The sequence below is a fragment of the Columba livia genome, chromosome 2, assembly GCF_036013475.1.
Source record: "Columba livia isolate bColLiv1 breed racing homer chromosome 2, bColLiv1.pat.W.v2, whole genome shotgun sequence".
NCBI lineage: Eukaryota > Metazoa > Chordata > Aves > Columbiformes > Columbidae > Columba > Columba livia.
The window spans coordinates 30421803-30439718 of NC_088603.1; the positions used below are offsets into that span (position 1 = coordinate 30421803).

Sequence of the window (17916 nt, forward strand, 5' to 3'; positions counted from 1 at the left end):
ATAGGAAAAATCTACAAGAAGAGTCTGCTATTCAGCGTTCACACAAAAGAGCCAATAAAAAACCAGTTCTGATTAGCTGAAAATGTGTAAAGTGTAGAAAAGATCTTTAAGTTTTCACAATCTTAATTATAGCAAACATCATAAATAAGTGTTCCGACCTGAAAAAGGAATCATGCATGTTTGCATCTTTTCACTTGTTTAATCCCATACCAAGAATTTGCATGTGTTTTCTTTTTTATTCTGGTAAATACTTATTACCAGATTATTTTTTTTATTGTTTGAAAGTAAGTAATAAAGGAGTTTTCCATCATTACTCTGCAGAATCTTGTGGCCACTCGGAATGCTGATGTTCTTATTTGTTAATTGCCCCCAAATATACTTTCAGATAGCCTCTTACCTCTGAAACAATGAAGGAGACAACAACATTACATATTACGCACAATGGAGAGCTGGAGTGGAAGACTGAATTATCAGCAGTTCCAGAGAGCAAAGCTACCTGCTGTGTACAGCTCCAGATACACCTGGTTTGCCCCATTCCTTCTATGCAACAGGTCACATTGCCCTCTGTTTGTCCCACACTATGAGAACAATACGACACAGAAGTGAGAGCAAGAGCATTTATCATTTACTTTTCCACATTCACTGTGTGTAGATAAAGGAAAACATTATTTCTGGCTACTGAAGGACTGCTGTTTTATTTTACCTCCATTTTCTTGGCACAGCCTGGGATTTAATTGGAAGGTGCAGGGAGTAGAGGTTGAAACAGTCACTAAGAAACTAAACACCTCTAAGGAAATGCATTGTCCTTGTGCTGAAGAACCAGCTGAAAAATCCTAGATGAGACAGTGTATTTTCTAGACAAGCAATTCGTGTATGTTTGGATAATTACCTAACCTTTTACCTTCAGACCACACATACAGCTTTCATTTCTGACGTCTGCAAAGAAAGAAATAAAAGAACCATATCAATAAGAAGTGCGTTTTATATACCCTATCACTGAATCCTTTTCTTAGTCTCATGGTTTATGGTTCTCTCTCACACACACACACATTTTCCTTTTGTCTGTTCTGAGTAATATTTGAAGCATCTGCTAATGCTAGTTTAAAATACTTTCTGCAGTTTGACAGCTAGCATTTCATCTTGATCCTCTCTAATTATCCTTCCAAATTTGCCTCTTTTCACACTTCTTACCAGCCTCTTCAAAAAATTTTTTAGACATTGTAAAATGCTGGTCCTGCTTCCAAGTGATATCACTCTTTAACAAGCCTAGACGCTCTCTCCTTCTATTGCTTTAGCTCTTTTCACCACTAAAGACATAATAATCTAATTCATAATGTTTTTCTGAGGCTCAGAAAATGACCCCTTTACCGATACTACACACCAAACTGTAAACCTTTTATTCACTTCAAATCATTAGTTGTTTCTCTTTTGGATTTATAGCAGTGTTTATCTACTTTGTGAAGATGATGTTAGGGGGACTTTTTAAAAATAACAATAGTAATAATACTGAAAACAAGCCCATGAGTTTCACATGTATTGAGATAAAAAGGACAGCAGCTGTCACTACTTTTAAGAATAATTTATATATTGTCTCATTTACCCTTCTGGTGTTATAAATGTTGACAAGTTAACATCAGGGCAAAGGTAGATCGGTCTGTCAAGTTTCTATTTTCTGCCTCTTGCTCTTCTACAAAGTGCTACAGAGATTGATTGATTTGATTTTAAAGAGTTCAGTTACATCAAGGTGACACGGTCTTCAATATGAATTAGAAGAGTAAAATTGTTTGTTTAACTTGTTTTCATGTTGACAGGATCTTTGCACTCCAGGGAATCACTTTGTTTTTCTTACAGCTTTGCTCTTTAGCCACCCAAATGTGGAATGTCACTCAACCTTTCCATACGTTTTTCTTGGTGTTCCCTATCAGTTCCTACCACACTTTTCAGCAGTCTAACAAATGTGGATACCTTTTTGTCAATCAGTTGTTCTGGTTGTTTTCCATTTTAGGCTTTCTCTCCTGATGCTATGTTAAGGAAGTTTCTTAATGGACATGAACTATGAACTTCACTCTGTAAGATTTCAGCTAAGCCTCTGAGAGAGAAGTTACCACAAGTATGATCATTTAATTAAATTACTGTAGACATCCAAAATGAAAATTACACACTGGAACTGCTACCCACAGTTTAATTTTGTCTCAGCTCCAAACTTTTTGAGGGAATTAAAAAATGATAACATCATTAGGGGTCTTACTGAGCTTGAGTTCTATCTGAAAATGAGATTCAAATGTTAACAGAATAAAATTCAGGCAACTGTCCAAAATTCTGAGCTTCCTTTACATACTGAACTGTCCCATTGAAGCTTTCCAATCTCACCTCTTGTACATGCATTTTAAATCTGTCTTACTCTGTCTTCTATACTCATTTTAGTATGGCATTCAAATTTATATATGCATCAGCTGTTATTTTTATATATATACAGAGAACTGAGATTAAATGATCAAAAGGAATGCACAAATAAAAGTAAAAATCCAACACTGAAGACATCAGAACCCAACATTTTTCAGGCAAATTATGTGTGATACAGGAAGGCTCTGACATGATGTGGTGACCTGGATTAAATTTCTAAAAAAAAAGTCAGGGCAAAGTTGTGTGGATGCAAAAATTACGCGGTTACTCAGAAAGGGAAATTTCAAGCAAGTAGTGCTGTTTCTTTTTTCTTGAACTTAATGGTTCCTCATGTGCAAAAGCTTGAAAATGGATTATGAAGTCATCACAACTAAAAAAACACAGAAAAATCTGGTGTGTGTATATATAGGCCCTTAGTCATGAAATTGTTTAACCGTGTTTAAATCTCAACAACGTGAGTGAGTTTTAGCAAGTATTTAAGCACCAAAGTAGTGTAGACTGGTTGGAAGTAAAAAAGTAGAGTTCATTGTTATATTTTATCAAAAATGGAACTTTAAAAGGCTAGGCTCTTTGAAAACTACAGAGTTGGAAACAAATTTTCATTATAGCAAAGTTCTACTCTTTGCAGCTGCGTTTTTGCTGATTCTCTGAAGTCAGAGTTAATTGATAGACAATTTGGCCTGTGGACTTTAAATAACATACTGAAAATCTCTGTTTTGGGGGGAGGCGGGTTTAAAGTTAATTATTCCTCAAAATGACTTTTTCAAACTGAGTACTAGAGCTGGCAAAAATATTTCCATTGAATAAGACTTTATTTCTGTGGATTTTTTTTTGCCTGTCTAAGACACTGGAAGTTAAAGTTCTTTTCTTGGGATAGGATACAGTTCTTGCTCACAATGAAATACAGGCTGCTGATCTGTTCGTCTTTTGTATTTTTGCTATCCGAGCTTCCCCTGTTCACTTTTCAAAAACAGATTATAAATCTGGGTTAAGTAAGCACAATCTCTAAATAGGAATAGCTAATTATGAGATATTTCTTTTGATCCCAGACTTTTTAGACTCTTCAGCATTTCTGATCTATAGTTTTATCTTTGAGTGTAAACAGCTTTTTTATCCTTCAGGACTGTGACTCTTTTCTCTACTTTAAAGCAGACTTCCTCTGAGCTGGAAGGTAGGTTTCATTGAACACCTGAGACCCTCCACTCTGGCCTTCTAATTAACAAAGTGATCTTCTAATGGTTTTTCCCCATAGTGTCAGCATTTATCTCTGATATAGCTTCTGGTTTTGCCCATTTATTTTCCTGACTTTTTTTTTTTTAATAGCTCAGTGATATCATGAACCAGACTAGAATCTGTTTTCTTCATGCATTTCCCTCTTATGGTAAATTATTTCTACATTTCTCAGTAGCAGTTGCTTCCCGCTTCAAGGCAAAATTCAATTTCTATGGCAAATACCACAGCTTCCTGTGCCATTTTATTTTCCACTGAGCTTAAACTGGAAATCCACAGCAGTTGTTAGATATACCCAGAAAATAAATCTCTGTAGATTTTCTTCTAGTTCATCTGACATTCCTTCTTTTTCCCCTCAACACTCTGATCAAAAGGGAATGAATTCTGCAACATATATGGATATAAGCTTTCTCTGGGTTGCTAAAATCCTAGTTTCTTTGATTTTTTTTTGCAATTTATTTGCCCTATATTGGTGTTTCACTTGCTTTAAAATGAAGTGGAAGTTTACAAATAGATTTTTCATGTGGCTGTCTTAAATTAAGGGTTGTGGTTAATCCTACAAGTGTCAAGATGCTTTAACAGAAGTTAAATATTAATTATCTAGTCTCTAATTTAGTCTGGTGATGGCATAGCCCTAAATTTAAAAGATGCACCTATTGAAATATGTATGGACCTACTGAAGTATGCTTAGTGTTGAAGCATAAAATGGGAACAATTAATTAAATAATTCACATGTCAGAAGTTTAGAGGTAACAGTTATCTATCATACTTAGCTATCATAATTTTGTTCAAATTATAAATGACAAGAGATGAATGTTAACTCTTGCAGGAATGGTATACTACTATTTTCTAATTATTTTTCCTTTTTTTTTTTTTTTGCTTTTATATAGGTAGATATTTTATCTATACATTAGAAAATATGTATATTAACTTTTGTCTACTGACTGAGTGATCACATTAAATTACAACTTTTGAAAGTGAGGATTTTTTTTGTAAAATGACTAGCTGGTTGTCTTTACTTGTTTTCACAAGGAGGGTACAATCAGTAGTGTTATTGGTCATTTTCAAATAAGTCAACATTATTGTTTTCAAATTCAATAAGCTTTATTTTCTTTGTGCACTCATTTCTGAAAATAGGTGGAAAGTCCGATAATTGTCCACAGATGTTTTGATTTTAATACTTATTTTAAAAATAACAATTCTAAATTGAGAATATGTTCTGAGTGTGTTTACCAACAGAAACCATGTAAACAACTTATGGACGTGAGTTTTACATTTCGTATTTGTATATCCTCAAATTGTTATAGTTTTGAGCCACTACAGATAATGTAAGAACTGACCTGTGAGCTCTCATTTCCCAATAAGCCTGGGTTTTCCAATTCAGGTCCAAGTTTGGTAGAAAAATACATATTTTGTTTTTCTTGTTTGCATTCATTTGCATCATATTTGCAATTTGTAATTAATTTTGTAGTCTATTTTTTCCTGAAGTACTTCTCAGTTTATTATTATTATTATTATTTAATATAGCCTGTGGAACATTGAACACTGATTAAGTGTTTTATGCTTTCTGTTATCTCTGAAGCATAACCGATGAAGTATTGTGAATTTGGCACTGTGTAACGTAGCATTTTGCTTGCTGTGCAGCACTATCAAACAACACATCAGTAGTCATGCCTGTCTCTCATTTAAATGCAACCTCAGAGTCACACTGCTTGTTACAAATATCTGGGAGCTGTGTGATTAGTTAACATCTTGTGCATAACCTTAAAATTATAGCAAGTTCTCAGGAGATAATTAGCTTTCTGGATACCTCTACTGAAATGAACTATGGCTTAGCAATGATAGGTACTGAGTATTTTACAACTCCGAGGAATGGTGGCAGGAAATTCTTTTAAAAAATATCTAAAGTGCCTTCTACATTAAAAATAAAAAATGAAAAAAAAAATCAAGAAGTCCTTATTTATTTATATATTCCTTGTTATCAGGATTGCCTTTGTTAGCTATCTTCTAATTTTATGTTCTTTCATCTTTTTGCAGCTCTTCTGGTGTAAATAAAGGGTGTTCAGTACACACCATTCTCCCTTACTGAAGTCTGCTCACCTCTGCCCCAGAGTTCATGTCTCATATGCTTTGTGTGAGTAAACAGACAAAATACATCATAACTGAATAATCAGAAGGATGTGATATGGTGTTTTTCCTTAGCAAATGCTCGAGACTTCAGTTCAGTGTATAGATTTAGGAAAAACAAGGTTTTCCAAATATTTTCCAAGTGTTTTTCATTTCATGAAATAGTTTCTCAGGCATATCCATATGCAACATCTTAAAGCTTTTGATCCTGCTTTGAAAAGGTTATTCTAAGCCTTCAGTGTTCACAAGATTCTATTCTAGCTCTGGATGTGTCTGTATAATAACCTCCAAATTAAAATGTTTTGGAAGCTTCTAAATACAAGTTATAGTTGCAGCTGTCAAGAAACAGCATTTTGACAAAATTGAACTTTTACAGGTAAGTATCAATTTTGATTAAATTTGCTTGAAAGGTGTTTTCTACTTTAGAACAAAGCATTTCAATAGACTTACAACATTCTGTGCATTTATTGAAGTATAATATTGCTGTTTCTTTAAGAATAATTATTTGTTTTCAGATTCAGTGGTAACTGTGATATAACTCATACCCAAGAACTGAAGTAGTTTTGAAATACTTTCATATTATTTCTATTGACTTTTAAATGCTTTTTCCCCAAAAACAGTGTTTTGTAAGAAACTTCAGATTTTATTTTTATTCTATTTAGTCTTTTTTTTTTTTTTGAAAGGCCATCATTTTCTAAGAAATTCCAGATTTAATAATTCTCTTAATATTTTTTTCTGAAACATGAACAGTTGGTCTAGCTGCACTGATTGTAAAAAGATGTAAGTCTACACATGCCTTAACCATATTTATCAAATTGAAAAGGTCCCACCAATGGATTTTTACCCAGTTATCTTTTCCAGTGGTCATATTGCCTATCTGAGCTGGTCTTCAAACATTAGCTTTATTAGCCATCATCCCCTGAAAGGAAGAAGGCTTGATTACGTTTCTGAAGGGTGTTAGTGATGGAAAATGCAGGCATGTACACAGGTCCAAAGAGCACTGAAAGCTCACAATATACCACGGAAGAATGCCTGAAGGCATCACTTCTGAGTGATGAAGGCACAAATGACATATAATCAATTTCTTACCTAGAGAGAGAGAGAGAGTAATGAATAATACTCCAGTAAATGGTCTACTTTTTTGAAACAAGCAGATAGAAGGGAGTTGCTTATTAATATCCAGGATGCTACTGGCATTCCAAGGATCATTCTGTTGTTGCTTTTTCCAAAGGAATACAGCTTTTCAAAGTTTCACTCTCTCTACAAATAACAATAAAGCAGGTTTTTGAAATACCTTGAGAAGCAGAAGACTGAGGATTTGGGCCACTGTTTTGCCTTTTCTCACCCACTGTTGACATCTAGTATGGTGTGAAGCCAAATATGCCTCCTGGTGGCAGAATCTCTGGTTAAGCTGCCAAGCTCCTTCCCCAGGATACAGGGAAGTCAGACACCTCAGAAAGTGAAATAAAACACGTTCCTGTATTCTACTAAAATTACATATTTATCAGGTTATGTTACGAAAAAACCCTTTTCTCTTTACCCCTAATCTGAATAAGATTGAACCAGCTAGCACTTATTAGACTTATTAAATCTTTCCCCACAGCACTTAGGAACTTTTAATTTAAGTAAGTAAATATGCCACCAGCAGTAATATAGGGGGAGACAGAATACCTTGATGCTCTTCAGGACTGAATGGAAGCTTCCAGCTTAATAATTTTACACTGAAGCAGGTAAACTCTACATAAATCCCATTTTTAGTGTTTAAATATCTACTGGGTCTAAACTTGAGAGTCAGCCACCTAAAGTTTTCTGATTCTTGTCAAAATCAATGGGTTGGCCACCTCTGCTCTTTTAAAAATGTAAACATTTGCATCTTCTGCCTTATGTCCTTGTACGTAAAAGAGGAATAAAGGAAAGCCTTTTTCTTTTTAGAGAGCTGACATTTGTTGACTGTGGTAATGGAAGCATATTCTTCACAAAGGTCAGTAAGCAAGTGCTAAGTACCAAAATAATTCTCTACTCTACAAGCAGGAGCTGACTTGCTAAGCTGAAGGACGTGCTCTCTAGTCCATTACCCTGTCCTCCATATTTTACATTTTTGTCAATAAAAAATAATTACAGCCAGAGTGTGAAATTTTCTTCGGTATGAAAGGCCAACAAAAGGCCCATGCCTCACTAGACTTCCAGAAGAGAATGACATCTCAACAGACCAGTCAGTGTTAATGGCTAAAATATGAGACATTCAGATCCTATGTGTCAAATATGTAAGGCCAAATTCTTGACTCTGACTGACAGTGTTGCCTGGATGAAGAGGGCACATAGGGCAAAAATCTGCCTTTGGCTGAGGCAGGTGAAGTTAAATTCACCTTGGAGAGATGGCATAGTTGATAAAGAGGTTGTTTACTCAGCCTAAAGAACCTAAGAACCTTCCACCAAGATATTGAGATATTGTGATTTTTTTTTTTTTTTTTTTACCTTTGAGGTATCTTCCTCTGTGCAGCATGCTTTCAAATTCTGTTTAATAGAAATTAAGGCATTCAGTGATTTGACCCTAAAATAGGTTCCAATGTTTCACTATGTAAACCAGACACATGCAAGCCTGATCTGGGTTCCTATGAAGTGCTTCACAAAATATGGTTATTCAGAAATTATTTTTTCAAGTATTTGCCTAATTTATAGGTAAGATAGTCACAATAGCTTTTCAGTTCTCCTTTTCATTCCTTAAGGTCCAATTTTTTATCCTTTTCAGTGAGAGAGAAGAAGAAAAATTCTTCCACTGGGGTATAGCACTTGTATAGGACAGTTCTGGCTGAAACTGGACAAGTAAACTTTTTTCATATAACTCCTTCCATCCTAATTCATAAGGTGCAAGAGAATAAAAAGCAATAACTAAAATCAGCTCGATACAGACATTCTACCTTAGTACTCAGAGTGTCCTAATGACCCCTCAGATAGCTGTTACAGTTCATAGTTTAGTTTTCTTGTTGCTTGAACTGGATTTTTGGTTAGAAAATGGAGTTATCTGGTGGTTAAGTTTCATGAGTGCCCGTGTGAGATGCTATGTAAGCAGACTTTCTCAGAGGTTTTAAAACGATTGGCCATTCTTCCTCTTAAGTTTATTTAAATTCTGTAGTGGGTGCTAGGCAGAAATTACATGAGTGAGTCAGGTCTGTAAGTTCTGTTAAGAAAAAAAAAAATAAGTAGTAGATTCTCAGATGAGCAGTCACACCACAATTTAACCTAGACCTTGAGAGAGTTTTTTTGGAACAGTTCTGACTGCAACAGGGTGCCCTGTCTTGCAGCAAAAATAGTAGTGTCCCATGTAGTCTAACCTGATCCCCAACTGCTCTTCCTGAATAGCACTTCTGCTATTGCAATGGAGATGTTGTTTTGGCCACTTGTGGAGGAGATGATTCACTGCAAAATGCCATTTGTGGCTAATGATCACCTGCAGTGTTATAGGGTTTTCACAAAGGTAAAGCAAAGAGAAAAGAGCCACTGCTGAATTAGAATCTCTCCAATTTTTGCTCTTAAATCTGTAGTTCTGTTGTTTGTATTTTGTTAAATGATCTGACAGTTCAAAAAAGTCACAATTAGTTTAACCTGCAGGAAGAGTTTTTTAATGGAATGCCTTGAGTTTTTTAACTGATCCTCCCTTTGTAGATCTCAGCTGTTTGAGAATTGGGCCCTAAGTTGTCTTTTCACAATGATTTTGGTTTTGTAAATTAATGATCTAAATGATTTATTATTCAGTTCTTCCACTGCTGCTTTATTTCTGTTGATCTTTGTTTTTCTGCTTAATTTCTATAAATTACTGTACAGTTTCCCATAAGGTATAATTAACCAGAATTGCTAAAGTTTTAATTATTGTGTATTATAGATGTTGAAAGCAACATTAGCACTTAGTTTTTAAAAATGTGATAGTATATTTATAAGAGAGCATTTATAAACACATTTACATATAGTTAAGATGAAAAAGGTATTTGAATTGTAGTCATTAGCATTTCTTCAAACATATGGCATACCAGCAGAGGCCATGGGCCATGCCTTCATTAACTGAACACTGTTTCATCAGTATCCCAGCTTCCTGCTGTGCCACCCTGTGGCGTACCCTTCTGTCCCTGAGGTTTCAGTGACAAGGGACAATATGTCCCCAAGGTGAAAATCTGGGAAATAACGCAGATTAGCCCTTAGAGGAGTTCTTATGATTATTTAATCATACTTAGGAAAGAAATACACTGTACCACAAAGGAAAAACATTTAAAATCCTACCAGCCTACTATTTTCCATGGTGCAGGGTATGATGGTCTCTTCTGTGCACCATCAACACAACTACAGAAGAACATGACAGATTTTGCTGTCCATTATAAAGCCAGCCTCTTTCAAATTTGTTCAAATAATATGCAAAGCCTATGTTGGTATTAATAGGTATCATGGGACAATTATCATTCATTGGTGATAGTGTTCAGGTGATGGATCAAGATTTACCTTCTCTTAACCATGGTACATGCAGCCATTTAATTTTCTTTCCTAATAAATACTGGAAAAGGAATAAAAATATTCATATAAATGCCATAGTCATATTTTATTTGTGCATTTCTTAGTTATATAATGATAGGTTAATATGACAGACAAAGACATTTAAGTCATTAAATTCTCTCATACTCTACCCGCTATATGATATTCTCTGCTAAAAAACTCCACATATTTTGAAAAGCTCTTAGTAGAAATTTAAAAACAGCATATAATTTGTTTGACATGATAACACTTTTGAAAATAAGGTTAGGGAGGTTAGGGTTGTTTTTTTGGAGGGGGCGGGAGGAGGAGTTGGAAGGGTTGGTCTTTTTGGTTTTTAAGATGCATCTTTTCAATATCTCCCAGCCTCCTTTTTCCTTCTCATTGTGACAGACAATAGGAGCAAGCATTAAAGTAGCAAATAATTGTAAAAAATATTTATTCAGTTTGTTATGGGTATTTGTCTGCTTTCTTACTCTTATCTCTTTTTTTTAAAGAAGAGTTAAATCATTATAGATGTTAATTAATGTCCTCTGTCTTTGGAATGCAGTTAATAAGACCTCTTCTTGGCTTAAAAGGGGACAAATATCAACTAGAGTCGACATATTTAAACTATAATTATAAAACAACTATTGTAGGAATAATTTTTCTAATGTTAAAACACATATTATACTATAATCTGTCCTTTTATTCTGCGTATAGTAAAAGCTACTCTTCAACACGCATTTAAATGGAGGAATATGAAATCTATTACAGTTTAGTCTAGTGCAGATTGAGAAAATGTGGATTTATAAAGCAAGATATAATTTATATCATTACGAGCATCTGATACAATTTGTGTATTTTTATATAGTTTCTCACAGTTTGTTTCAGACCCAGCTGTAATTCTGACAGAAGGTTTAGAAAACTTTTGGTAGGCAGTCAAGTAAAAGTGTTTAAGTTGGCATCAGTCCATTTATACCTTCACAGTTTTTATATGGGAGGAATCTGAAAATCTCTTGCTACAGTTTCCACCATTAATCAATGGTGCACTAGAAAACTATCATTGACTTTAACCCTCCGACCCTGACATTAGTCTACTCATTACAGCAATCATTAGTAAAATGAAAAACAATCAACCAGGGTATCTACATTCTAATAATATTAATGCTTTCACTCTATTACACACAAACATCAAATGTGACAAAAATCACTGAACTTCAAATACATACATAACAGATTTTGATATATATAAAGCACCAGTTTTTGTTATTCTCGCTTAACAGTAAAATTAATGATACAGTGCCAAGGGGGCCCATACCATTTGCAATCTGTAACGTTTCCAATGTATTTTCAACAATATTGTAAATATTTATGGAGTTTTATGAAGACTCTATGCTTCCTTCTGTTTGTGATGCATCAACAAGACACAGTAGGATATCATAGGCAGATATTTACTTCTGGGAATTCCCTTTTGGACTCTTTTTGGTTGAAAACCGCTTCATGACATACAGTACCGCAAATCCCCAGAAATGTACCATGCCATTATTGCCAGCTGAGTTCTTCCAAGTAAAGATGACATCAGCCATCTGTCATGTTATACTAATCCTAGGAAAGAAAGCCAACTGAAGATAAAATAAATACCTTTCATATCTATTCGCCAAACATTTGTATTAAAAAATTAAATGATTAAAATCTCATTAGCAAAGCTAATTACTGTAAATGAATAGTCCTCTCTGAGTAAACTACATACCTAAAATATATTTGTCTTTTTACCTACCTAAAGTAAATTATGTCATGAACATATGTTTGAAATGCTGGTCTCTTGCTGCATATTGGTAGTTAAGGGAATATGCCTCCAACTAGTGATTTTCCTCTGGACCTGCTAGCTGAGCTCTGCCAGGTGCCATGTAGCTGCCTGAATGTTCTGTACTGCTCTGCTGAGGTAAATGGAAGTTTCCCAGAATCTAGCAGGGAAGAAATTACACTCTCCATCACAAGCAATGCTGCCAATCCATAAGCAGAGTGTCTAAGTTAACAGTATCGTCATAAGAAAATGTTTAAAAACCATAAACTGCGTCAGGTATCTGCTTCCCACAGAGTAGGGGACATGTAAGTGAGGAAGCCTTTTGGATAAGCTGTATGAAGAATTCACATGGAGAGTAGTTCGGTGGGCTTATGCCTTATCTCTTTATTGTGGGCAATTACTCAGTAGCACATACCCAAAGCTTAAACTATCAAGGTGCTTGTGAGATCTCATCACAATATAACTAAGGCTAGAACAATAAATATCAAGAAAGTGATCCTAAAGCACCTATGACTAGTTTAGTGACATACGCATTATTTAAAATTATTTTTCCTCTTTCAGAGTTGTAGAAGTATCAACACTGAACTAAGCACTCACACTCAGAACTGCAAAATAAATAAATATATCTCCCATCACCCTACACTCTCTCATTTGTTTTTTTCCCTGTTTTCACCACCTAACATTGCAAAGCAACAGACTTTTCCTTTTAAACCAAAAATGCATTTTGGGATGTAAATTCATACAAAATAAAAAATTAAAACATGGGAATTTTCAGAACTGAAGATGTATTTCTTGGGCTGCAAACCCTTTGACTTGTTTATCATTTAGAAGAATACGGTAGATGGAATGAAATCTTTTGTTAGATAATTTATTAATACATAACTAAGAATCAATAAGCAAAGGACTTTCTCACAAAGTCTTCTGCCTGAGCTACTCAGCTGGTTAGGTCTTCTAATGGTTTCAGTTGGTTTCTAATACACTTATTAGTCATCCTCGAAAACTGACTGGGGAGACATGAATGCCATGTCACCTTCTTTGATTTTTGGCTTGGAAGATTGCTTTGGCATCATCCCTTCAACCAAAAGTTTAAATTTCATCATTCATATATTATGCTTCAAATTTCTAAAGGATGGTCAAGTTTTTTAAAGCCTAGTAGCAGTACTGCCTTTTCAGTATGTACTACTTGCTAGAACAACTTACAAGAATTTTTCCATTCTGGATTCTGATAATGTATTCAAATAACTGCCATTGCTTTTGACACATGCTTGAAAATACACATAGCAAACTGCTTATACTAAGCTAGGCAGTTTAAACATTTCAGACTGTGACAACTTATCAACATTAACTCAGAATTTAATCTGACTGGGACACTTGTGGTGAAACTACTAATTATTTGTCAAAATCAAAACTTTTAATTGAATGTAGTAGTAGCACTAAGTGATTTGGAGAAGGCTGTTCAGTGCCAAGATAACATTTTTAATGAATAGTGGGAGAAGAATAAAAACCTATGTCACAATTATACAGTACTTTGGCAGCTGATGTCAAATCTCAGAAATCTCTGCTTTTGTCACATTGCCACAATGCCCTTAAACACTACATGTCTGGACCATCTAGAATAATTTTCTTTTATTTGTTTTGTAGAAATAAATTCATATTTCAAAGAAGATGAGTTTTTTAGGGTCTTCTGCTGCAGGTGAATGACATAAATCTTAGGTTTATTCTCTTTTCACCTGTGTTAATTACATCTTTTCATGTGTGTAACATGTTTATCTCAAACAAAGAAAACAAAAAATATTAAGTGCACTTGCCTTCCTGTGTAACCTCATCTAGGTGTTCCTGCTCCGACAGGGGGATTGGACTAGATGATCTTTCGAGGTCCCTTCCAATCCCTGACATTCTGTGATTCTGTGATTCTGTGTGTGATTCTGATGTCTGAAAAAAATACAAGGGAAAATTTCCAAAGCAGGGCGTATTTTCATTTTGGAGCAAAGGCTGAATGCAGCCACCTGAAGGATAGGATAACTCGGAGTTTCTGAGTATGACAAAACCTGAAGTTGGATCAAAGGTAAAAGTTTTAGCTGTGCTTGATGATGTGTTGTGATTCAATGACTAGAAGAACACCACTACCTTCAGGGCCTGTTTCTTCGCATTGTCTAAAAATGTCAGTGTCTGAGTACTTCAAGAAATTGTAGTTTTGAGAGAATGTTGAATATCTGAGAAGTTTACATGTGAAAATAAGTAGTTGTTTCAGAGTATGGTGGGTTTGTTTGTTTGTTTGTTTGAACTATGTAAAATTAAAAACTTTCCCTGAGACAGATATAACATGTAGACTTCTTTTTCCAGTACTTTGGATGTGTAACTTGAGTAGAAAAGCTTAGGATCCAAGTCAGAATTCCAAGACAGAGAAACACCAGGAGTCAGAATCTGCTGATACCAATTCCCAGTTTTTCCAGGATGTGTGGTTTGTTTTTGTGATTTAAACTTCAGAAAACCTTAGGTTTGCCTTGATTCAAAAATGGGAGTTTTTGAATTTGTGGCTGCTTATATAAAACTGAGGCAATTAAAGTTTACTTTCAAAGACAAAATCAATTATAAAATTCCAGTTACCCAGTCAGATATTTAAATGCTTTATATGTCTCTATAGTACTAAGATTTCTACTTTTTAATAGATTCTAATACTATCTCTGATACTGACAGCACTTTCCTCAAGGGGCAGTTAACAATCCAAAGTTAAATTTCAAGCACACAGGTCGCATATCTCTAACAAAAGGAGCCTTTATGTTTGCTTTAAATGTGCCTTTAATTTCAGTGCCAGGGAAAACAAATGATACTAATTTTAAAAACGAACATCTGCATTTATTTCCTTTTTGTAGTAAGTGAGCTTCTATTTGGGCAGGGTTCTAAAAGCATTTCTCCTGGGTGGAATGCCTGAATGATGTTATGGAATACCATATGGACAAAATTTTGTACCTCCGTATCCCATGAGGGTTTCTGCCCCTCTGTGATTTTTTGTCTCACCCTATTTGGATTAGGGGAACGGAGGCTAGTGTAGAGTACTCATTGAGACGTCCATTCTGGAAATATCTGATTGAACTGGAATGTGGCGTTTGGTGGTGGTTTTTTTTTTTGTTTTTGGCTTTTTATTTGGTGGTTGGTTGGTTGGTTGGGTTTGGGGGTTTTTGTGGCTTTTGTTTGTGTGTTTCCCTGGTTTGCTCTTTGTTTTATTGCTTAGTTTAAGGAAAAAAATAATCCTTACATCCTTATTAAAAATAAGTTCTTACAAAATATGACTTAGTTTCACAGTCTGCAACAAAACAGACATGGCCTTGCAGAAGCATTGGGACATGCTTGCTGTCTCATAAAACACTAACATGATCGCCAGTGTTTCTCACACAGTCCTTAGCCAGAAAGAAATTTTGTGGGACTGAAGGTGAAAATTACAGCAAGCCATGTCCAGCACACTCTTTCAAGCAAACACATAGGGGATGCAGGAGGAGTATCTTCTGACAATCCAATTTGATCTTTTCCCCAGCAGCATGGAACAGGGACAGAACAGAAACTGGATGCACTAACACCTCTTCCCCTTTCTTCTTCTGTTCCAGAAGTGTATAGGGGACAGAGGACAAGATAACATGGAAGTATATGCAGAGCCTCTGAATATTTTAAACTAGTGGATTTCTTACCTTTTTTCAGGCTAAGGAATTACTTAATAAACAGTAACAGCATGACTGTGTTTTGATTTCTTTATTTTTTTTTTTTTTAAATATTGAAGTGGAAAAAGAGAAGCAAGGAACTGAAGGGAGCTACTTTGTTCTGAATATTTCCTTAAGATCTTAAAATCAGAAAAGGATCATCTGATCTTGAGAAGCAAGGGGTGTTTCAGAAAAAAAATAAAATGAATACATAGATTCCATATATCCTTTGACAATCAAAAATGCAAATGTCTTCCATGTCCTATGCAGAAAACAAGGGCAAGTTATAATTCTGTATGTCAGTCAGTCATAGTAAAAGAAATAACATTTATTTTGTAGTTATTACTTCAGCTAACACCTTTTTTGGAGGATGAGTGCCAATCTGGATTACTACCTTTCTGTCTCCAAAGACAACTCCACTGAAAAATAAGATGTCATTTTAAAATAACATTCACTTCAGCTTATTTACGGAATCAAGAAATCTAGAACTAGAATTTTTTAGTCATCACCTATCTCAATAAGAATATACCTGTATGCTTCCTGAAGCTGTAAGAGCTGAAAAAAAAGGTTTATTAACTTGTGCTACAAGACTTCATTAGAAATAAGCCAGTTCTGAACCCAGAAGACCTTTAAGATTGTCTCCCACAATGTAATGTCTCTTTACTGAATGCAGAAACTGGGAAAAAAAGTTGAACTTCTGTGAGAGCTAAATCACAAAAATAAGATTTGTGATTCTCTTATTTCTAAATAAAATTTATGCTATATTGTAACAAAGAAGTTTCAGATGAAAAGAGATTTAATTTACATTTTTGGTTTAGGTATCTCCATTTACTAATGAGAAAAAGGTAAAAACCACAGATTTTATCCCTCCTTTCTTCCTGGGAAATAAATTTAAAAAAATGACCAGCACCTTGGGATTTAGGCATAGGTAAGAGAATTTATTTTTTTCTCTGAAATAAAATCATGAAATAAATCATTGATTTTTTAAAAATCAAATGTACAGATCTTTGTATTACTGTTTTAAACATGGCCATAAAAGATACATACCACTAGTTTTAGAGTGATCCTTCTCCATTTTTAAGGACTTACAGGTCTGCATATGGTCCATGTGAATGATTTCAGTATGGGGTATCTTTGTGCTTCTTCAAGAATATGAAGGTATATTTGAAGAGCAGAGGTGAAATAAATTAGTCCAGTCACTCCCCGAAAACAAGGATCTGAGGATGAACTCATTCTTTTTACATGCTCACTCGTGTCTGGAACACCATAAAGCATGAGTCGATTTTTAAATTGTCATGGTGAGTTCTCTCACAGTAACTTTAGGAGGCTGCAGCTTCTGTATGGCAGTCCATCATAGTGTTCCCTGAAAATCCCAGTTTTCATCTGGTGCAATTGCCTGTCACTAAATAGTTCAGTATCTGCCCAAAATTAACATCTGGACAAAGACAGCTCTTGCAGCTGTTCTCAGAAAAGATAAAATGAGGTATGCTTGGAAAGACTGACATGTTTGATTATTAAAATAAAAGATAAAAAAATCTCCTATTAGTTTAGCACAATGACTTATATCCTAAGCACCTACTTGGATTCAGCGTTGCTGCTACATGTTGGTATGAGAGAGGAAATAGCTAATGGTCCACTGTCACTGACTAGAAGACACTTTCCAGACTGTTCAGATAACCCGTTCTGCTGATTTGGGCACTGTGATCTTTACTTTCTGGCTTCCAGTTGGACTGTTACATTTTCAGATATTTCAGTAGAAAAATGCAGAGGTAGAGTTTATGCAGAGAGCAATTATTCTACGAAGCCTATTAGTATAGGAAATTCAAACCATCATACTTATGACTGTTTTCAAAATGGAAGAAAAAGTTTATTTCTGATCAATCCTTCACTGTTCCCTAGAAAGTAACTGCAATTAAGAATAAGGGGGTAAGAAACATGTACAACTGAATTTATTTAGAAAGAGAGTTGAGAAAAGAATCATCAAGTAGATGATACAGAAAGAAAGAAAAGAAGGTTAAATCAACTGAGAGAAAGTAGAAGGAAAGATATACCATCATACTAGAGTGATTTTGGCTATTGACTCATTAGGAAGCACACATATACTAAAAAGGATCACTAGACAGATAAATAGCAATGTGCAAATATACACTGCTGCATAAATTT

At 34.8% G+C, this 17916-nt stretch overlaps 1 long non-coding RNA gene across 1 annotated transcript in view; it reads left to right on the forward strand.

Moving 5' to 3' along the window:
* LOC110366050 (uncharacterized) overlaps positions 1–17916 on the forward strand; it is a 173173-nt gene that overhangs the window by 81502 nt on the left and 73755 nt on the right. Inside the window, exons 9-10 of the long non-coding RNA XR_002426063.2 lie at positions 5671–5767; positions 16572–16681. This is a non-coding gene — a long non-coding RNA (uncharacterized LOC110366050). The remainder of the gene's footprint in view (positions 1–5670; positions 5768–16571; positions 16682–17916) is intronic.